Source organism: Phyllobates terribilis, unplaced genomic scaffold (genome assembly GCF_046119375.1).
Source record: "Phyllobates terribilis strain yellow unplaced genomic scaffold, ASM4611937v1 Scaffold_5__5_contigs__length_657084704, whole genome shotgun sequence".
In the NCBI taxonomy this organism is placed as follows: domain Eukaryota; kingdom Metazoa; phylum Chordata; class Amphibia; order Anura; family Dendrobatidae; genus Phyllobates; species Phyllobates terribilis.
Genome location: NW_027362765.1, coordinates 611998117 through 612020012, shown reverse-complemented (window position 1 = coordinate 612020012; position 21896 = coordinate 611998117).

Sequence of the window (21896 nt, the reverse complement as noted above, 5' to 3'; positions counted from 1 at the left end):
ATGGCATGAACTGTCTCTCTACACCTTTGAAGTCCTGGCCTGCCCTGCCACTAGAATTTTGTTAAAGCGGCTTTTTAGTGCCGCCGGGGGTACTATAACTGATAGGCACATCAGCCTGTCAACTGAAAATGCTGACAGGATGACTCATCAGAATGAACAAGGGCTGGATTGGCCCAGACTTCTCAGCACCACCGGATGACAGTAACAGAACATGAACTCAAATCCAGTGTTTTTTTTCTGGTCTTTTCCCATGCACCTTTCCCACCCAAACATGGGTATGCTCCTCAGGATTTTGTATTTTTTTATGTCGTCCTTCTCCACCACCATATAAAGAATTATAGAATCATAGAATGGTAGAGTTGGAAGAGACCTCCTGGGTCATCTGGTCCAACCCCCTGCTCAAAGCAGGATTCACTAAATCATCCCAGACAGATATCTGTCCAGCCTCTGTTTGAAAACGTCCATTGAAGGGGAACTCACCACCTCTTGTGGCAGCCTGTTCCACTCATTGATCACCCTAACTGTCAAAAAGTTTTTTCTAATATCTAATCTGTGTCTCCTCCCATTCAGTTTCATCCCATTGCTTCTAGTCTTTCCTTGTGCAAATGAGAATAAAGATGATCCTTCTACAATGTGACAGCCCTTGAGATATTTGTAGATAGCTTTCAAGTCTCCTCGCAGTCTTCTTTTTTGCAAGCTAAACATTCCCAAATCCTGTAACCGTTCCTCATAGGACATTGTTTGCAAACCGGTCACCATTCTGGTCGCTCTTCTCTGAACTTGCTCCAGTTTGTCGATGTCTTTTTTAAAATGTGGTGCCCAAAACTGGACACAGTATTCCAGATGAGATCTGACCAAAGAGGAGTAAAGTGCGATAATGACTTCATGTGATCTAGACTGTATGCTTCTGCCTTTTTTGCTGCTGCATCACACTGTTGACTCATGTTCAGTCTATGATCTATTAGTATACCTAAGTCTTTTTCACATGTACTGTTGCTTAGCTCTAATCCTCCCATTCTGTATATGCTTTTTTTATTTTTTTGTCCAGATGTAGTGTAGCGTCGGCGTCCCTGCCTCCTGCTAGGCAGGGACTCTGTTCCCCTCACCTCTCCGCTCTGTGCCCGGCGTCTTCCTCCCGCTCTGCTGGCAGCGCACGCTGCCCCTCTCTTAAAGGGGCCGCGCGCGCCGTCCTAAGGAGTCCCCGGCCAATGGCCGGAGGACTTCACCATATATAAGGCACCTCCTCAAAAATGGAGGTGCCCGAGCAATGTTGTTGCAAAGCCTTCACTCTGCTTCAGCCCTCAGGTCCCGTTTCCAGTTACCTGCCAGTCACCTGTCAGATTCCTGCCTGTTACCTGCCAGTCACCTGTCAGATTCCTGCTTGATACCTGCCAGATATCCGTTTACCTGCTTGCAAGCCTGCGGTCCGACGGTCTGCCTTCCGACACCTGTCAGTCTGTCTATGGACCAGCCTGCCCGCTCACCTGGGAGCGCCCATCTGCTGCCTGCCTGCTAGCCTACCTGGAGGCTCCGCCGTCACTTGCCGTGACCACCTGCCAGTCCAGAGACTCTTGTCTGCTCACCTGGGAGCGCTCATCTGCTACCTGCCTGCTAGCCTACCTGGAGGCTCCACCGTCACTTGCCGTGACCACCTGCCTGTCCAGAGACTTGTGTCTGCTCACCTGGGAGCGCCCATCTGCTGCCTGCCTGCTAGCCTACCTGGAGGCTCCGCCGTCACTTGCCGTGACCACCTGCCAGTCCAGAGACTCTTGTCTGCTCACCTGGGACCGCTCATCTGCTACCTGCCTGCTAGCCTACCTGGAGGCTCCGCCGTCACTTGCCGTGACCACCTGCCTGTCCAGAGACTCTCGCCTGCTCACCTAGGAGTGCTCACCTGCTACCTGCTTGCTAGCCTACCTGGAGGCTCCGCCGTCACTAGCCGTGACCACCTGCCTGTCCAGAGACTGTCCCTGTCACTTGCCGTGAGTACCTGTCCCTCTACCCTGAGACTGTCCCTGTCACTTGCCGTGACTACCTGCCCTGCTACCCAGAGACTGTCCCTGTCACTTGCCGTGACTACCTGCCCTTCTACCCAGAGACTGTCCCTGTCACTTGCCGTGACTACCTGCCCTTCGACCCAGAGACTGTCCCTGTCACTTGCCGTGATTATCTGCCCGTCTTCCCTGGGAGCCACCTGCTTCCTTACAAGGACCGCCCCCGTGTATAGTTGCTCAGAGGTTCCGCCTCCCAGACCCGTTACATGTAGTACTTTGCATTTTCCCTGTTAAAAACCATTCTGTTAGTTGCTGCCCACTGCTCCAGTTTATTTAGGTCTTTTTGAATCCTCTCTCTCTCTTCTCTAGTGTTAGCTATCCCTCCTAGCTTTGTGTCATCAGCAAATTTAATCAGTTTACCCTCAATTCCTACATCTAAATCATTGATAAAGATTTTGAACAATACAGGACCCAGGACAGAGCCCTGTGGTACCCCACTTGAGACATTCATCCAACTGGATGTGAAGCCATTTACGACCACTCTTTGAGTCCGATCACTAAGCCAGTTACAGTTAGGTCCATATATATTTGGACAGAGACAACATTTTTCTAATTTTGGTTCTAGACATCACCACAATGAATTTTAAACAAAACAATTCAGATGCAGTTGAAGTTCATACTTTCAGCTTTCATTTGAGGGTATCCACATTAAAATTGGATGAAGGGTTTAGGAGTTTCAGCTCCTTAACATGTGTCACCCTGTTTTTAAAGGGACCAAAAGTAATTGGACAATTGACTCTAAGGCTACTTCATGGACAGGTGTGGGCAATCTCTTCGTTATGTCATTCTCAATTAAGCAGATAAAAGGCCTGGAGTTGATTTGAGGTGTGGTGCTTGCATTTGGAAGGTTTTGCTGTGAAGTAAACATGCGGTCAAAGGTGCTCTCCATGCAGGTGAAACAAGCCATCCTTAAGCTGCAAAAACAGAAAAAACACATCTGAGAAATTGCTACAATATTAGGAGTGGCAAAATCTACAGTTTGCTACATCCTGAGAAGGAAAGAAAGTACTGGTAAACTCATCAATGCAAAAAGTCCTGGGCGCCCACGGAAGACAACAGTGGTGGATGATTGCAGAATAATCTCCATGGTGAAGAGAAACCCCTTCACAACAGCCAACCAAGTGAACAACACTCTCCAGGAGGTAGGCGTATCAATATCCAAATCTACCATAAAGAGAAGACTGCATGAAAGTAAATACAGAGGGTTCACTGCACGGTGCAAGTCACTCATAAGCATCAAGAATAGAAAGGCTAGACTGGACTTTGCTAAAAAACATCTAAAAAAGCCAGCTCAGTTCTGGAAGAACATTCTTTGGACAGATGAAACCAAGATCAACCTCTACCAGAATGATGGAAAGAGAAAAGTATGGTGAAGGCGTGGTACAGCTCATGATCCAAAGCATACCGCATCATCTGTAAAACACGGCGGAGGCAGTGTGATGGCTTGGGCATGCATGGCTGCCAGTGGCACTGGGTCACTAGTGTTTATTGATGATGTGACACAGGACAGAAGCAGCCAAATTAATTCAGATGTATTCAGAGCCATACTGTGTGCTCAGATCCAGCCAAATGCAGCCAAACTGATTGGTCGTTTTTTCATGCTACAGATGGACAATGACCCAAAACATAAAGCCAAAGCAACCCAGGAGTTTATTAAAGCAAAGAAGTGGAATATTGAGTATGCATTTCACTTGTTAAAGACTAAACTTCAGACAGAAATGCCCACAAACAAACAGCAACTGAAAACCACCGCAGTGAAGGCCTGGCAGAGCATCAAAAAGGAGGAAACACGGCGTCTGGTGATGTTCATGAGTTCAAGACTTCAGGCAGTCATTGCCAACAAAGAGTTTTCAACCAAGTACTAGAAATGAACATTTTATTTACAATTATTTAATCTGTTCAATTACTTTTGGTCCCTTTAAAAACAGGGTGGCACATGTTAAGGAGCTGAAACTCCTAAACCTTTCATCCAATTTTAATGTGGATACCCTCAAATGAAAGCTGAAAGTCTGAACTTCAATTGCATCTGAATTGTTTTGTTTAAAATTCATTGTGGTAATGTCTAGAACCAAAATTAGAAAAATGCTGTCTCTGTCCAAATATATATGAACCTAACTGTATGAATCCATTTAACAGTTGCCTTGTCCATTCCATACTTGGTCATTTTTTCAATAAGGATGGTGTGAGATACTTTGTCAAATGCTTTGCTGAAGCCAAGATATACTATATCTACAGCATTTCCCTGATCCACCCAGTTAGTGATTCTGTCATAGAAGGAAATTAAGTTGGTCTGACATGACTTGTTAGTTACAAACCCATGTTGACTCTGGTTAATCACTTCATTCATATCCAGGTACTTACATACATGTTGTTTAATAATTTGTTCAAAGATCTTTCCTGGTATAGAAGTCAGACTCACCGGCCTATAGTTCCCTGGGTCCACCTTCTTCCCTTTTTTGAAGATAGGAACAACATTTGCTCTTCTCCAGTCTTCTGCGACTTCTCCTTTCTCCAAGAATTTTCAAAGATTATGGAGAGTGGTTCTAAAATTTCTTCTACTTCTCCTTCAGTACGCTGGGGTGTAATTCATCTGGACCTGGAGACTTGAACTCATTTATGTTAGCTAAGTATTCCCTCACAATCTTTCAGTTTACAGATAACCTGGATCCTTATATTCCTTTAATAGGACAGTGAAGATCAGTTGATGTTACATTTTCTTTCTGAGAGAAAACAGATGCAAAATAGGAATTAAAAAGTTCGGCCTTCTCAACATCCTTTCTTACCATTCCACCATTTTCATCCTGTTAAAATCCTATAGCATCTTTGACTTTTCTTTTACTTTTCACATACCCCCAAAATCCTTTTTTATTGCTTTTGACATCTCTTTCAAGCATTAATTCATTGTCAGCTTTAGCTAACCTGATACGTGCCCTGCAGGTTCTGCAGATTGCCTCCCTCGTTCCATTTGATAAACATTTCTTTCTTTTTAGGATGTGTTTAAGTTCTGTGTTCATCCATCCTGGTTTCCTTAAATGCTTCCCATTCTTCCTACTTTTCAGGATTGTTAACATTGTGCTTTGAGAATCTCATTTTTAAAAATGTCCAATCCTTCCTGGACCTTTTTGTCCTTAAGGACATCCAGCCATTGGATCCCTCCTATTCTCTTTCTGAGTCGTTTAAAATCGGCCTTTCTGAAATCTAATCTTGAAGTTTGAGTCTTCACATGTCTTCCTCCTCTAGTTATCTAAAATTCTATAATAGCATGATCGCTGCTTCCTAGGGTCCCAGCCACTTTTACCTCCTCAACCATTTCCTCCCTGTTTATAAGGATTAGATCCAAAGTAGCAGATCCCCTTGTTTTCTCCCCTACCTTTTGGAAGATAATGTTGTCAGCAAGAGAGGCTGATCATCATTCAACATCCCCATTAATTTTTTTAAGGGTGTTTATAAAGCCCACATTAACAATTTTTAGAAGCTTGCTGCTAACACTCTTTTATAATATATACATATACTCCAAGGGGTAAATGTTTTCCAGCCCATGCACTTAGTGCATGTGACGCGCCCCCTGGGCTGTGGGGCACCCAGGACCGGACTTCAGGGCAATGCTGGGAGTAGTAGTGGCGACCCGGTCCCATGGCTTAGGGTGGCCAGACCAATATTGTGGCAGTCTCTGTATCAGTATAATGCAATGTCCGACTACGCCACCCGTGGATTGCGGTCAATAAGAACCGCCGCTGCTGAGCAGACCTCTGAGGCTGATGTTGTGAGGGCAGCAGAGTGTAGTATAACTCCCCACGGGAGCAGTATAGCCTCAGGGTAGTGAGTGTGGATGATGGGAGTGATGGTGCACGAGCGCAGCATGAACGACTCAGAGGCTTTGCAGTGCAGTTCAGGGTCTTTACTGATGATAATAAGGCAGACCCTCCCGGGAGTACTGGCTAGCATAAGAGGCCTGGTCAGTCTGTGAGCAAACAGGAGTTCCCCTGGCCAGGTGGAGTTGTAGGCCTCCCTGTCTGTCTGCACTCTTTCTAGCTACCTTGCTGTAAGCGAGTGGAAGTAGCCCACGTCCCTGAGTATACCGCGTAGTGTTCACCCGTATGGCTGGTGACTTGGGGCCTTCTGATAGCCTCCGCTCCACGACGGTGGTGCTGGTCCCTTGCTTGTGACTGAGCCTTCGGGCTTCTATGGCCAGAGGACCTGAAATCCCCTGCCGGCGGGTTTCTGCTGCTGGGTATATATAAGACCCCACAGCCTCGGACCCCTGTGTCCGGTTCTTAGCGTCTTCTGCCAGGACGAACTCTGCTTAGCTCAAGTCCCTGGTCTTCAGCTCCTGGCTCCTACAGAGCTCCTAGCTGTTACTTTCCCTGTGTCTGGAACTAACTCCAGGCTCTGACTGACTAACCCCGCCCCAGATCCAGTTTATGTAGGGCAGGTTCCTCTCCTATCTGGTCTGGGACAGGAGGTGTTGCATGTTCAAGGGCTCCTGACCAGGGAACCTCCCACTTGCTCTCAGACATAATATTTCTATCCCTGTGGCAACCAGACCCCTGGGGTGCCACATTCCCCCCTAGTGAAATTTAGTACTCGGGGACTAAACACATTTTTAAGAAAAACACAAATACAAGGGTATAAACAATAACAGGAAAAAGTACATTTTGTCTTGATGGTCACGGCATTTCCGTAACCGGGTGTCCATATCACCCAAGGTGAAGTCTTAGAACAGAGTAGGGGACCTGTCCAAAGCAAACCCCAAACGTTGGCCCTGGGCGTGGCTGCAATGCGAAGCTAATTACTTTGGACCACACGGGACCACGCCAGACAGGTTTTTCTTCCGTGGCTGTCTTTGCAAGAGGCACAAAGTGCAACTATTTACAATGTAGTTCCGGTTATTCAGCGTCCATAACTTGTCAGTCCAAATAAACCTGCAGGGTAACTAGAGAAACATAATCAATAAACAGGCAACAAAAACATAAACCATTTTCAACATTGACAATTTACAGGCAAATTCACATTACATTTTAGATTCTCCAGCGAGCGGGCATCTGTCCTCTAGTGCTCCTGGTGGACCTACGTAACCCACTATCTGGTTCTGCACTACAGGGTGCAGGAGGTGTTGCAGGTAGGCCTGGCATCTTTCTGCGCACTCTTTGGCTTACTAGGGGCACGGCAGGCTCACTACCAGCAGAGGGCTGACTCTCCTGGGCCGCTGGTATGGATCTTCGGCCTTCTGGGCTGGCTGCTCTTCCGACACTACCTGTTCTTCTGTAGGCCCTTGAGGGGCTGGCTGGAGAAAGGTGAGGACAGGTACCACGATAGCGTTGTTGATTTGTGTCCAGGACCGGGGAAAGTCTCCGAGCACTGTACTGATCATTTCCTCCCCCTTCTCTGCGGGTTGAGGGTTCTCTTGATCTTCGTCAGGGCTTTGCAGCTGCTCGGGACACTTTTTCAGGTGGTCTCTGGAGACAATGGCTGCGGTCTCTCCTCCATCCCTACTGATTATACAGACTTTTGGATTCTCATGGCGTGAAGGCAGTAGGGTGTACAGGTCCTTCTCCCACTGGTCATCCAACTTATGGAGCCGCCTATTTCTCTTCAAGACCTGCTCTCGAGGTACCAGGGGAACAGCGGGAGCATGCTGGTTATAAGTCTTCTCTTGCCTTTCTCTTGCTTGAGACAGACTTCGCTCGACGCTCTCTTGTACTTTCCGTTACTTCTGCTGCCGGTCTGTATCCCAGTCTGCCTCTGGCGAGGTGTCCTCGGGTGTCAGGACTCCCATATCCAGGTCAATAGGCAGCTTACCAGGTCTTGCTCTCATTAGGTAAGCCGGGGTACAGTTGGTGGAACCTATGGGGATGTGATTATACAAGTCCACCAGATCAGGCAGTTTTTCAGTCCACAGACTGCGTTCTTCCAGGGTCAATGTTTTTAGCAAGTCTATCACCACCTGGTTCATTTTCTCACATAGTCCGTTAGTCTGAGGGTGATAGGGCGTTGTTCTTATCTTCCTGCAGCCATACAGGTTGCAGAACTCCTGGAAGACCTCCGCTTCGAAGGCTGCCCCTTGGTCCATCAGCACTTGCTCCGGATACCCGTGTGGACGGCAGAAGTGCAGCTGGAAGGCCCTGGCTGCTGTTTGAGCCATTAAGTCTTTGACAGGGACCACCACCAGGAACCGGGAGTAGTGATCTACGATGGTGAGGGCGTAGACGTACCCAGATTTGCTTGGAGCCTGTTTCACCTGGTCCAGGGCTACCAGTTCCAGTGGCTGCCCGGTGATGATGGGCTGCAGGGGAGTCTTCTGGCTGGCATGGTCTCTTCTTCTTAGGCTGCACGGGCCACAGTCTCTGCACCACCTCTCGATGGCTCCTCTCATGCCTACCCAGAAGAACCGTCCACGCAACAGGAACTCCAGCTTCTTCCATCCAAAGTGCCCTGCTCTGTCATGGTATGCCTCCAGAACCATAGCCGCGTCTCGTCTCGGGACCACTACCTGCCAGGTCAGCTCATGTGTTCGGGAGTTGACCATTCTCCGGCACAGCTTCTCTTTGTAAAGAAACAGCTTACTTTTCTCCTTCCACAGTTGCTTGGTCTCCTCCGGAGCATCTGGGTCAAGGCGGGCATCAACCTGTGTCAGCATTTCCTTCACCAGATGGACTGCGGGGTCACTGTCTTGAGTCTCTGCCCAGCTGTAGTGCTGTAGTGGGGTAAGGGATTGAACGTAGCAGAGTGCCTCAGGGAGTTCGATCTCTTCCAGTTCCTCTGGATCTTCCCCTCCGTCCGGTAGGTTCGGCATCCTGGACAGGGCATCCGCGTTGGCATTTGAGCGTCCCGGCCGGTATTTGATGGTGAATTCATAGTTGGACAGGCGGGTCATCCATCTCTGCTCCAGGGCACAAAGTTTTGCAGTGTCCAGATGTGTCAACGGGTTGTTGTCCGTGTACACGGTGAACTTGGAGGAGGCAAGGTAATGCTTGAAACGTTCCGTCACTGCCCACACCACTGCCAGGAACTCTAGCTTGAATGAGCTATAATTCTCAGGGTTTCTCTCTGTGGGCCGTAGTTTTCGGCTGGCATAAGCGATTACCGTTCTCTCCCCTGCTGGATCTGGGACAGTACGGCTCCTAGCCCGATGTTGCTTGCATCCGTGTGAAGGATAAAGGGCTGGCCGTAGTCAGGGTACGCCAGGATTTCATCCCCCGTGAGGGCCATCTTCAGCTGGCGGAAGGACTCCTCTTCCAGCTTTTCCCACCTGAAGGGTGGCTTCTGGTTTTTGGCCTTCCTGGACAGGCCTATCAGGAGGTCCTGCATAGGAGCTGCCATTCTGGTGAAACCGGGAAAGAATCTTCGGTAGTAGCCTACCAACCCGAGGAACTGCCGCACTTCCTTTATGCTGGAGGGTCTTGGCCAGTCCTTAATCACGGTGATCTTATCGGGGTCGGGAGCCACTCCGTCAGCACTCACCACGTGTCCCAGGTACTGTACCTTTGGTTTCAGCAGGTGACACTTGGAGGGTTTCACCTTTAGGCCGTAGATTACCAGGGCGTCAAACACTTCTGCCAGGTGTTTCAGATGGTCCTCGTAGGTTTTGGAATAAACGATAACATCGTCCAGGTATAACAGGACCGTCTCGAAATTCCGGTGTCCCAGACAGCATTCCATCAACCGCTGGAAGGTTCCTGGTGCGTTGCAGAGCCCGAACGGCATACAGTTGAATTCGCTGAGACCCATCGGGGTGGTGAACGCAGTCTTCTCCTTGTCCGCCTCTGCTACAGGAACCTGCCAGTACCCGCTAGTAAGATCCAAAGTGGAGAAGAAGTTAGCAGATTTTAATGCAGCTAAAGATTCTTCTATCCTAGGTAACGGGTAGGCATCTTTGTGTGTAATACGGTTGACCTTTCTGTAGTCTACACACATTCTCATTGTGTTGTCCTTCTTTTTCACTAGAACTAGTGGAGCTGCCCAGGGGCTACAGCTGTCCCTGATTACCCCAGCCTCCTTCATGTCCCGCAACATCCCTTTTGCATGCTGATAGTGTGCAGGGGGTACAGGTCGGTATCTTTCCTTTATGGGTGGATGGTCTCCTGTGGGGATGTGATGTTCTACCTCCTTTACTCGCCCGAAGTCTAGCGGGTGTTTACTAAAGACTCTTTCATACTCCTGAACCACCCGGTAGATTCCCTGTTTTTGGTGTGAGGGAGTGGAGTCAGTACCCAAATGCAGCTTCTGACACCAGTCCTCCATTTGTTTCTTAGAGCCGTTACCTTCCTCTGGTTGAGATGGAGGCAAGGGTTCCACGGCCCTTTCAGAATTTTGGTTTATGGTGAACAATTTGGCTAGCGTGGCATACCGGGGCAGGTATACTTCTCTCTCCCCGATATTTATGATGCGGACAGGTACCCTCCCATGGCGTACATCGACCTCCCCCCGTGCTGTCAAAATGGTGGGCCTACTGTCTGAGTAAACAGGTTCCACCATTGCTTAGTAGTCTCTGCCTCTCAGACCAATAGCTGCCCGGCACCAGATCATCATCTCACTTTTCGGGGGCATGGCAATAGGGAACAGGTCACACATTCTCACGCTACCAATCTCACCACCAGATAGTTCCACTTGTTGCCGTTTCATCAGTGCCCGGATCTCTTTTTGGAGGACACGCTGCTGGCTGGAACTGGCGTTCTTGGCAACCTGCTGTAAAATGAGAATTATCTCTGCAAGACAATTTTCAATCACGTTAGTTCCCAAGGTTATTTTAGGGTAAATCTCATGACGGTCAGTGTCAACAATAATCAGTCCTTGTGCCGCCAGTTCGACTTTACCGATTTTAATGGTCACCTCTTTGAATCCCACCTGCGGCACGGGCTGACCATTGCTGGCGATGATACTCAGGTCGTCATCTTGGTAGCGGGTTATGTCTGAGTCATTCCAGTACCGCTTAAAGAGCACATAAGGGATGGTAGTTACCTGTGACCCGGTGTCTAGTAGGGCACTCATTGGAATGCCATCCAGTACCACAGGCAAGACTGGACGTCCCCCTACATATTTATCTCGCCAGTTTGAGGGGCCTGATGATCTTATGCCTGGAGGTTGGCCCTCTGCCCCAGGTTGTGCCCGTTTAAATGACAGTACCTTGCCATATGTCCAGGTTGATTGCAGCGGCGGCAGATGGGTTGTCCGTCCTCATTGTATCTGTCGCTGGGTCTTCCTCTGGATGATGGGATCCTCCTCTGTCGGCGCCACGGGACGTCCTCCAGTCCGGATGCCAGCTTGATCTTTCCTGGAGGAGAGACCTGTAAAGACTGTACAGTTCTGGTTAGCGCGGCTACGCTTTTAGTCAGCTCTTGGACCTGATGATGCAGGTCTGTAGCCGGGTTGTTGTCCAAAGCCTGCGCACTAGCTCCTACAAGCTCTGCAGACAAGGGTGCCACCTCCTGGTGATAGGTAATAGCAGGGCGCCGGTGGGTTACAGCGCTACCCGGTGCCGGTTCTCGGAGCACCCGGAAGGCCCTGTCTTTGAACTTTGCAAAGTCTAAACCAGGGATCTGCAAGGCCATTGCACGTAACTGGGTTCGGTGGGCGTTGGACAGCAGACCCTCAATGAATTGCTCAGTTAACAGTTCATCTGCATTCCGCACACATCAGGGTCTGCCTGTTTAATGGCTCCCAGGGCCTCCTGCAAATTCAAGGCATAGTCTTTTATACTGTCTTGGGCCCGCTGCTTGCACCCATAAAATCTCATTTTGATCTCTGCTGAGGTATGGGTATCAAAAGTGTCCTTCAGACGGGCTAAGATCTCCTTCACAGTCTCCTTGTCCCTGACTGACCAGGACTTTACTTCACGTTGGGCTGCACCGGTTAGCTGGCCTACCAATATGCTCACTTTTTGTCCCTCTGTCAGGGGGTACACTTTAAATAGGCTGTACAGTTTCTCTTTAAAGTGGCTTAGGGTATGCGACTCCCCTGAGTATTGGGGCAGCCTGGCCGCTCCAGGGAAGTAAGGCATTGTAAATGGCATCACCGCTGCTGCAGCGGCGCTGATGGTAGTAGGTCCCTCCGCGTCCGTCATCTTCCTCCCCCCTAGTTAAGCGTGGCCTACCTTCCGACGATCCTCTTCTGTAGGCCGCGGCTCCACTGGTGCTGCTCCGGACGAGGACCTTGCATCGCGTCCTGGTGACGTCAGCGTCGCTCTCTCTCCTTCCAGGACCTTGCACAGCGTCGGTGCGTAGGGCGGGGCTTCAGGTCTCGCGCGGTTTGGACGTCCACGCCCCTCTTCTTCCCGCGCGGCGTCCTGAAGGTGGCGTCCAATGGCGGGAAAATGGCTGAAGACGGCGGGAAACGACTGAAGATGGCGGGAGACGACTGAAGATGGCGGGAAACGGCTCCGGATGGCGGGAAACTTCACTCAGGTAAGTACAAAGTCTTTTTCAGGCACGCAGTACCCATTTGTGGCAGGTTGGTCACAATCCTGCCGACTACGCCAAAAAGCTGACGCGCCCCCCCCTGGGCCATGGGGCACTCGGGACTGGGCTTCAGGGCAATGCTGGAAGTAGTAGTGGCGACCCGGTCCCGTGGCTCAGGGTGGCCAGACCAGTGGTAGTCTACTATGTGCTTTAGGTAATGTCCGACTACGCCACCCGTGGATTGCGGTCAATAAGAACCGCCGCTGCTGAACAGACCTCTGAGGCTGATGTCGTGAGGGCAGCAGAGTGTAGTATAACTCCCCATGGGAGGAGTTTAGCCTCAGGGCAGTGTAGAGTGAATGATGGGAGTGATGGTGCACGAGCGCAGCAGGAACAACTCAGAGGCTTTGCAGTGCAGTTCAGGGTCTTTACTGATGATGATAAGGCAGACCCTCCCGGGAGTACTGGCTAGCATAAGAGGCCTGGTCAGTCTGTGAGCAAACAGGAGTTCCCCTGGCCAGGTGGAGTTGTAGGCCTCCCCGTCTGTCTGCACTCTTTCTGGCTACCTTGCTGTAAGCGAGTGGAAGTAGCCCACGTCCCTGAGTATACCGTGTAGTGCTCACCCGTATGGCTGGTGACTTGGGGCCTTCTGATAGCCTCCGCTCCACGACGTCGGTGCTGGTCCCTTGCTTGTGACTGAGCCTCCGGGCTTCTATGGCCAGAGGACCTGAAATCCCCTGCCGGTGGGTTTCTGCTGCTGGGTATATATAAGTCCCCACAGCCTCGGACTCCTGTGTCCGTTTCTTAGCGTCTTCTACCAGGACGAACTCTGCTTAGCTCAAGTCCCTGGTCTTCAGCTCCTGGCTCCTACAGAGCTCCTAGCTGTTACTTTCCCTGTGTCTGGAACTAACTCCAGGCTCTGACTGACTAACCCCGCCCCAGATCCAGTTTATATAGGGCAGGTTCCTCCCCTATCTGGTCTGGGACAGAAGGTGTTGCATGTTCAAGGGCTCCTGACCAGGGAACCTCCCACTTGCTCTCAGACGTAATATTTCTATCACTGTGGCAACCAGACCCCTGGGGTGCCACACATGCGCTTTACCAGTCTAGGATGCCCATTCCTTAATAATGGGATAAAAATGTTTTCTGAGGCCCTCCGCTAAATCTCTTCAAAGGGGTATTAGAGTGCCTCCTTCTAATTTTTGGCATCCCTTGCACTTAGTGCATATGCTTTAACACTCTAGGAGCCCCCCTCCTTAAAAAAGGGAAAAATTGCTTTTCTGACGCTCCACCTTCTAGTTGAGGGAACATTTCTGTAAAGCAGAAGAGCCAGTGGGTTTTATTATTAAATGAACCAGTGCCTTATTTTGGGCTGTCAGGTGGTCATCATATAGGCAGTTGTTAGATGTTGGTCTGGTGCTGGATTTGAAATGGGTCCAGGACCTTCTGTGGTCTCCCATTTCAGTCTAGCCAGGGCTGATGCTGCTCAGCATATTCATCAGCCCCAACGCCTAGCTGGTCCGCGTGCACTGTTTATCTCCCAGGTAGTTGTGCCTAACAATGTTAAGCCTGGGTTGCAGAGAGAGACAGTGCTTGCGGAGTCTAAGTCCAGAGTTTGCCGTACTGAGCATGTCAGTGACGTGGCGGATCATGATTGGTGGTTTGGCACCCACCTGAGCCGGTGACCTGGCACCGCCTGATTGGTCCATGGGTAACATCACCAATGGCGCGTCAGTGGGCAGGGCTTAGTCTTTAAAAGGCCCGCCCACAAACATGGCGACGCGCTCAGATCATTTGAGCTGGTTGTTTGTGGTGTGCACGCTGAAACTCTTGGGCTCCTCTAAGAGCCATAGCTTTATGCAGGCAGGTAGCCATATAGAGCGGGTCTGCTAGGTCCGGTAGCACACCGGCTGAGTGCACGAATACCCGGCGGGTATCACACCAACATACTAGCGCCGACTGCTATAGCGTAGCGCCTGTACCAAAGACAGGGCTACTGCTTCTAGTCCGGTCACACGTCTACCTGCGGATCTTGGAGATTGTGTGAACCACTTTAGCGCCAATCCCCATAGCGTAGCGCCTGTATCAAAGACAGGGCTACTGCTGTTCCCACGGTCACATGTCTCCCTGTGGTTCTTGGAGATTGTGCGAACCGTCTTTCCCTTCCGTGTGCCTTAACACGAAGGGTTAAGATATTTGTTAGGTGCGTCGCCGGTCGCTCTTTCCTCCGTACAGTTAACGGAGATACAGCGTACCGCTTTATCCGGTGTGCTGTTAACACGGACGGGTTATCTGTTTAGTTGTCGTTTTTCCTTTCCACCCGGAAAGTGTTCGGCAGCAGTCCATTAGGCTGCATTGCGGACCCCGGAGTCGGTTGCGTTCCATTAAAATTAAGTTGTCTGCAACCGCCCTCCTAACAGGCAGTAGTGTTGAGCGAGCACTAAAATGCTCGGGTGCTCGAAGCTCAGGCCGAGCTCACCGTGATATTCGGGTGCTCGACCCAAGCAACGAGCCCAATGTTAGTCTATGGGAGACCTGAGCATTTTTGCGGCGGCACCCCCGGCAGTCTGTAGAAAGCCTAAAAAGTGCCCAAAACGATAGTGACAGTGTTCAAATGACATGGGGACAGCATGGGGATCGCCCCAGGAAGCATTTCTGACCCCCAGGTCACTGCTGTCAACAACGTGATCAGAGGTATTAAGCCACTTTTACGGGTTCACAATAAAACGTTCAAAAATGAAACTGAAACGGTTTTCCTGTGAAATATGTTAAGGAACTTCCTTTCCAGGGTAAAGACTTGTATATAAGGTAAAATAAATAACCAAAAACACTCCTCCACACCTTGGGCTATGTTTACAAGTAGCATTTTTTATGCGTTTTTGCACTTTTGTATTGCTTTCAACCATGTCAAGTGCATTCACCGGGAAATGTAAATTTAACATTTTACAACCTTATCTGGCCATGTGCTGTGTGACACATGCATACAGTGCTGAAAAGACATGGGAACAGCATGGGGAAGACCCCTGGAAGCATCTCTGACACCCAGGTCACTGCCTAAAAGTGTGCCCATCAGAAGTGATCCTTGCCGCATCAGAAGATGCAGACTTGCAACTATCCCCGTGCAAGTCCTTGTCCCAGGGCAGTGTTCAATTGTACCTCCCCCATTCCTTGCAATGCAATCGCAAGTATGCAGCCTGCCACCCACCGACCTCCAGGATGCAATACCATACTGCTTGCTTGCTTGCACTTGAAATTGGGCCTTTTAGCCATGTGGAGGCGGAATCTGGCCACCACGTCATGACTGCGTTGGCGGCCTGGTATCCATACTCAGTCCCTAGCCGCCCCGCGGCCGGGTGTCCACGCTTGGTCCCCTGCCGCCAGGGGGCGGCCGGGTGTCCATACTTGGTCCCCAGCCGCCCCTATTTGAAGGAAAGCCTAACCACAAACAAGTGGACAAGTGAATGTGGCCAGGGATGGTCCATCTCACTGACGCCATCACACTGGGTTAATATTGTGGAAGCCGGGACACAGTTGGACACTGGGATGCAACACGTCCTCCAGACATAGAGGATCCTGGGTGAATCAGGCTTCAAAACAAAGTTCAGAAGGTAGACAGTAACAGTGGTCGGCCTCCTACACAACGAGTAAATTATTCATGATCATGAGGCCATCCATCTCCTTAGCTTTCTGTTCCTTGGAATGCAAGCGGATGTATGTAGTAACGGCTAGGCCTGAGCTGGTCAGCGTTTTGGCGCATATCCTACCTCCTCCGAGGATTGCTGGATGTTTTCCTGCCACTATTCCAGTTCTATGACTCCCGTTAAAACAAAGCTTCAGGTGATGAATGATGGATGAGGTGGTGACAAAGGAGAAAGAGCAGGAGGAACAGGGACCATTCACATCAATATCAGGCCAGTCAACCACACATGTCTTGTAGGATATGTTTCTGTACAAAAAGGAGCTGTTTGGCTACACAGTTATAGGGCATACAGTGAGTGCAATGCCTACCAAAAGTTTCGAGGCACTCCAATGCCCCTTGGAAGTGACATGGAGGTCAGAGGGCCTTAACTTAACCATTTTTTCCATTTAAAGCAACTGGGTCTCCTGTACCCTGTTGGCCTAAGCAGTGAATGGAAGGCTTTCCAAAAATTATGAGGAACTGCAATGCCCCTTGAAACAGACGTGGATTACGGCGAACTAAAACCCTTCTACCCATTATTGGGGAGTGGGTCTCCCTTAGTGTTCGCCTATGCATTGAAAAGCAAAAGCAGACTAAAATTAGGAGGAAATGCAATGCCCGTTGGAAGAGTCGTGGAGGTTAGAGGCAATTAAAAACAACATTTCAATGCCCCTTGGAAGAGCTGTGGAGTTCAGAGTGGTTTAACAAGACAGTTTTAATGCCCCTTGGAAGAGATGTGGAGGTCACAGTAGCTTAACAAGACAGTTTTAATGCCCTTTGGAAGAGTGGTGGAGGTCGCAGTGGAATAAAAAGACATTATTAATGCCACTTGGAAGAGTGGTGAAGGTCACAGTAGCTTAACAAGACGGTTTTAATGCCCCTTGAAAGAGACGTGGAGGTCACAGGAGCTTAACAAGACGGTTTTAATGCCCCTTGGAAGAGACGTGGAGGTCACAGGAGCTTAACAAGACGGTTTTAATGCCCCTTGGAAGAGTGGTGGAGGTCGCAGTGGAATAAAAAGACAATATCAATGCCCCTTGGAAGAGTGTTGGAGGTCACAGTAGCTTAACAAGACGGTTTTAATGCCCCTTGGAAGAGACGTGGAGGTCACAGAAGCTTAACAAGACAGTTTTAATGCCCTTGGAAGAGTGGTGGAGGTCACAGTGGAATAAAAAGACAATATCAATGCCCCTTGGAAGAGTGGTGGAGATCACAGTAGCTTAACAAGACGGTTTTAATGCCCCTTGGAAGAGGCATGGAGGTCACAGTAGCTTAACAAGACAGTTTTAATGCCCCTTGGAAGAGTGGTGGAGGTCGCAGTGGAATAAAAAGACAATATCAATGCCCCTTGGAAGAGTGGTGGAGGTCACAGTAGCTTAACAAGACGGTTTTAATGCCCCTTGGAAGAGTGGTGGAGGTCACAGCAGCTTAACAAGATAGTTTTAATGCCCCTTGGAAGAGACGTGGAGGTCACAGAAGCTTAACAAGACAGTTTTAATGCCCCTTGGAAGAGTGGTGGAGGTCGCAGTGGAATAAAAAGACAATATCAATGCCCCTTGGAAGAGTGGTGGAGGTCATAGTAGCTTAACAAGATGGTTTTAATGCCCCTTAGAAGAGACGTGGAGGTCACAGTAGCTTAACAAAACAGTTTTAATGCCCCTTGGAAGAGTGGTGGAGGTTGCAGTGGAATAAAAAGACAATATCAATGCCCCTTGGAAGAGTGGTGGACGTCAGAGTAGCTTAACAAGACAATTTTAATACCCCTTGGAAAAGCTGTGAAGTTCAGAATGGTTTAACAAGACGGTTTTCATGCCCCTTACAAGAGCCATGCAGTACAGCATATTAAAAACATTATTCCCATTATTGGGGAGTGGGTCTCCTATAGTCTTTGCCTATGCCTTTCAAGCAAAAGCTGCCAAAAATTAGGACGGAGGAACTTGCAATGCTGGCAAACAAGAGCCATGCAGTACAGCATATTAAAAACATTATTCCCATTATTGGGGAGTGGGTCTCCCATAGTCTTTGCCTATGCCTTCCAAGCAAAAGCTGCCAAAAATTAGGACGGAGGAACTGGCAATGCTGGCAAACAAGAGCCATGCAGTACAGCATATTAACCCCTTTATCCCCGAGGGTGGTTTGCACGTTAATGACCAGGCCAATTTTTACAATTCTGACCACTGTCACTTTATGAGGTAATTACTCTGGAACGCTTCAACGGATCTCCCTAATTCTGAGAATGTTTTTTCGTGACATATTGTACTTCATGATTGTGGTAAAATTTCTTCGATATCACTTGCGTCTATTTGTGAAAAAAATGGAAATTTGGCGAAAATTTAGAAAATTTTGCAATTTTCAAAATTTGAATTTTTATGCCCTTAAATCAGAGAGATATGTCACACAAAAGAGTTAATAAATAACATTTCCCACATGTCTACTTTACATCAGCACAATTTTGGAACCAAATTTTTTTTGTTTGGGAGCTATATGGGTTAAAATTGACCAGCGATTTCTCATTTTTCCAACAAAATTTACAAAACCATTTTTTTAGGGACCACATCACATTTGAAGTCACTTTGAGAGGTCTTTATGACAGAAAATACCCAAAAGTGACACCATTCTAAAAACTGCACCCCTCAAGGTGCTCAAAACCACATTTAAGAACTTTATTAACCCTTCAGGTGCTTCACAGGAATTTTTGGAATGTGGAAGAAAAAAATGAACATTTAACTTTTTTCACAAAAATGTTACTTTAGACTCAATTTTTTTTATTTTCACAGGGGTAACAAGAAAAAATGAACCCCAAAATTTTTTTGTGCAATTTCTTCTGGGCACGCAGATACCCCATATGTGGGGAAAAAACACTGTTTGGGCGCACGGCAGGGCTCGGAAGGGAAGGAGCGCCATTTGACTTTTTGATTGTAAAATTTGCTTGAATAATTAGCGGACGCCATGTTGCGTTTGGAGAGCCCCTGTGTGCCCAAACATTGGAGCTCCCCCACAAGTGACCCCATTTTGGAAGCTAGACCCCCCAAGGCACCTATCTAGATGCATAGTGAGCACTTGGAACCCCCAGGTGCTTCACAAATTGATTCGTAAAAATGAAAAAGTGTTTCTTTTTTTCACTTTTTCATTTTACGAACCAATTTGTGAAGCACCTAGGGGTTCCAAGTGCTCACTATGCATCTAGATAGGTGCCTTGGGGGATCTAGTTTCCAAAATGGGGTCACTTGTGGGGGAGCTCCAATATTTGGGCACACAGGGACTCTCCAAATGCAACATGGTATCGGCTAACAAATTGAATGGAAAATCAGCTCAAATTGTTAGAGGACATAATGTTGCGTTTGGAGAGCCCCTGTGTGCCCAAACATTGGAGCTCCCCCTCAATTGACCCCATTTTGGAAACTAGACACCTCAAGGCACCTATCTAGATGCATAGTGAGCACTTGGAACCCCCAGGTGCTTCACAAATTGATTCGTAAAAATGAAAAAGTGAAAAAAAAAACAGTTTTTCATTTTTATGAATCAATTTGTGAAGCAACTGGGGGTTCCAAGTGCTCACTATGCATCTAGATAGGTGCCTTGGGGGGTCTAGTTTCCAAAATGGGGTCAATTGTGGGGGAGCTCTAATGTTTGGACACACAGGGACTCTCCAAATGCAACATGGTATCCGCTAACAAATTGTCGGCTCAAATTGTTAGCGGACACCATGTTGCGTTTGGAGAGCCCCTGTGTGCCCAAGCATTGGAGCTCCCCCACAAGTGACCCCATTTTGGAAACTAGACCCCCCAAGGCACCTATCTAGATGCATAGTGAACACTTGGAGCCCCCAGGTGCTTCACAAATTGATTCGTAAAAATGAAAAAGTGTTTTTTTTTTCACTTTTTCAATTTTACGAATCAATTTGTGAAGCACCTGGGGGTTCCAAGTGCTCACTATGCATCTATATAGGTGCCTTGGGGGGTCTAGTTTCCAAAATGGGGTCACTTATGGGGGAGCTCCAATGTTTGGGCACACAGGGACTCTCCAAATGCAACATGGTGTCCGCTAACAAATTGAATGGAAAATCGGCTCAAATTGTTAGCGGACACCATGTTGCGTTTGAAGAGCTCCTGTGTGCCCACATCGCGATCGCGCCCGCACACAGGCTGATACTACTAATACGTATCAGGTCCATAAGGCCCAGGGCACAGATACGTACTAATACGCCCTTGGTCTTAAAGAGGTTAAAAACATTATTCCCATTATTGGGGAGTGGGTCTCCCATAGTCTTTGCCTATGCCTTCCAAGCAAAAGCTGCCAAAAATTAGGACGGAGGAACTTGCAATGCTCGCAAACAAGAGCCATGCAGTACAGCATATTAAAAACATTATTCCCATTATTGGGGAGTGGGTCTCCCATAGTCTTTGCCTATGCCTTCCAAGCAAAAGCTGCCAAAAATTAGGATGGAGGAACTTGCAATGCTGGCAACACGGACCATGGTCACCCTGGTGGTATAGTGGTGGTGGAGGCTGAGGATAAGGAGAAGAGCAAAATACAGCTGAAATGAGGAAGCGTATACCCATGTGTGGGTGTGAAGCGGTGCATGGGAATACACCTTCCGAAATAACACAGTGGATTTGACTTTATGTTACTCTGCTGTCATTTGGTGGTGATGAGTGTTATGATCTGCTACAAGCACTAAGGAAAGACAGGAGATCTGTCCCTACAATAGAACTAAACTGGATCCCTAAGATGTAACGGGGAACCTGATCCTGCGATCAGACCCGCTAAAGTCCTCAGCTAGTCTGTACGAAGACCTATAGATGCAAGGGAGGGATCCCTACAAGATCTAGGGACTGGGATAAAGTTGGACACCTCCTAGCAGAAATTGTAGCAGTAAAAGACAAACACACAACATAGAACATAGAGGTCAGAAGACCTAGCAAAACTAACAGAGAAAGGTAACAGAGCACCAAGCTAGCTCAAGAGTAGTAATACAATGAAGTCCAGCAAGGCCAGGAGGGTGGAGCCGGATTAAATAGGCAAAAAAGGTCATGTCACCAGCAAACTAGAAAAAAACCAACACGAGAGTTCTAACAGTACCCCCTCTTCTAAGAGGATCCTCCAGATCCCCTAGTCCCGGGCTTATCAGGAAACCTCCTGTGAAACGCTCTGACAAGTCTGGAAGCAGAAACATCATCCGCCCTCACCCATGAGTTATCCTCGGGTCCGAAACCCTTCCAAGCAACGAGATACTGCAAACTCCCTCTATACCGTCTAGAATTTAGGATGCGGGAAATTTCATATTCCCCATCCTCCACCACCGGAGGAACAGTGGCAGAGGCGTCACCAACCGACACATCAGTTCTTTTCAACAGAGAAACATGAAACACCGGATTAATCTTCCAGGAGGTAGGAACCTTCAACCTAACAGCAGATTGGTTAACTATCTGAAGCACCTAAAAGGGCCCTACAAACTTGGTACCCAATTTTTTAGAAGGAATCCTCAATCGCAGATTCTTAGAGGACAACCAAACCATGTCACCAATAGCACCTCTTGCCGTTTCCTATCAAAGTACCTCTTAGATTTTTTGTTAGCCTCCTGAAGATTATCACGCACATCCGTCCAAACTCTCTCCAAATCACCGGAAAAACTCTCCTCCTCAGGCACAGCCGATACCAATTTGGAGAATGACCCAAAAGACGGATGTCTCCCAGAACAACAAAAAAAAGGCGAACACCCAGCAGAAGAGGATGTATGGTTGTTAAGAGCAAATTCAGCAAGTGGCA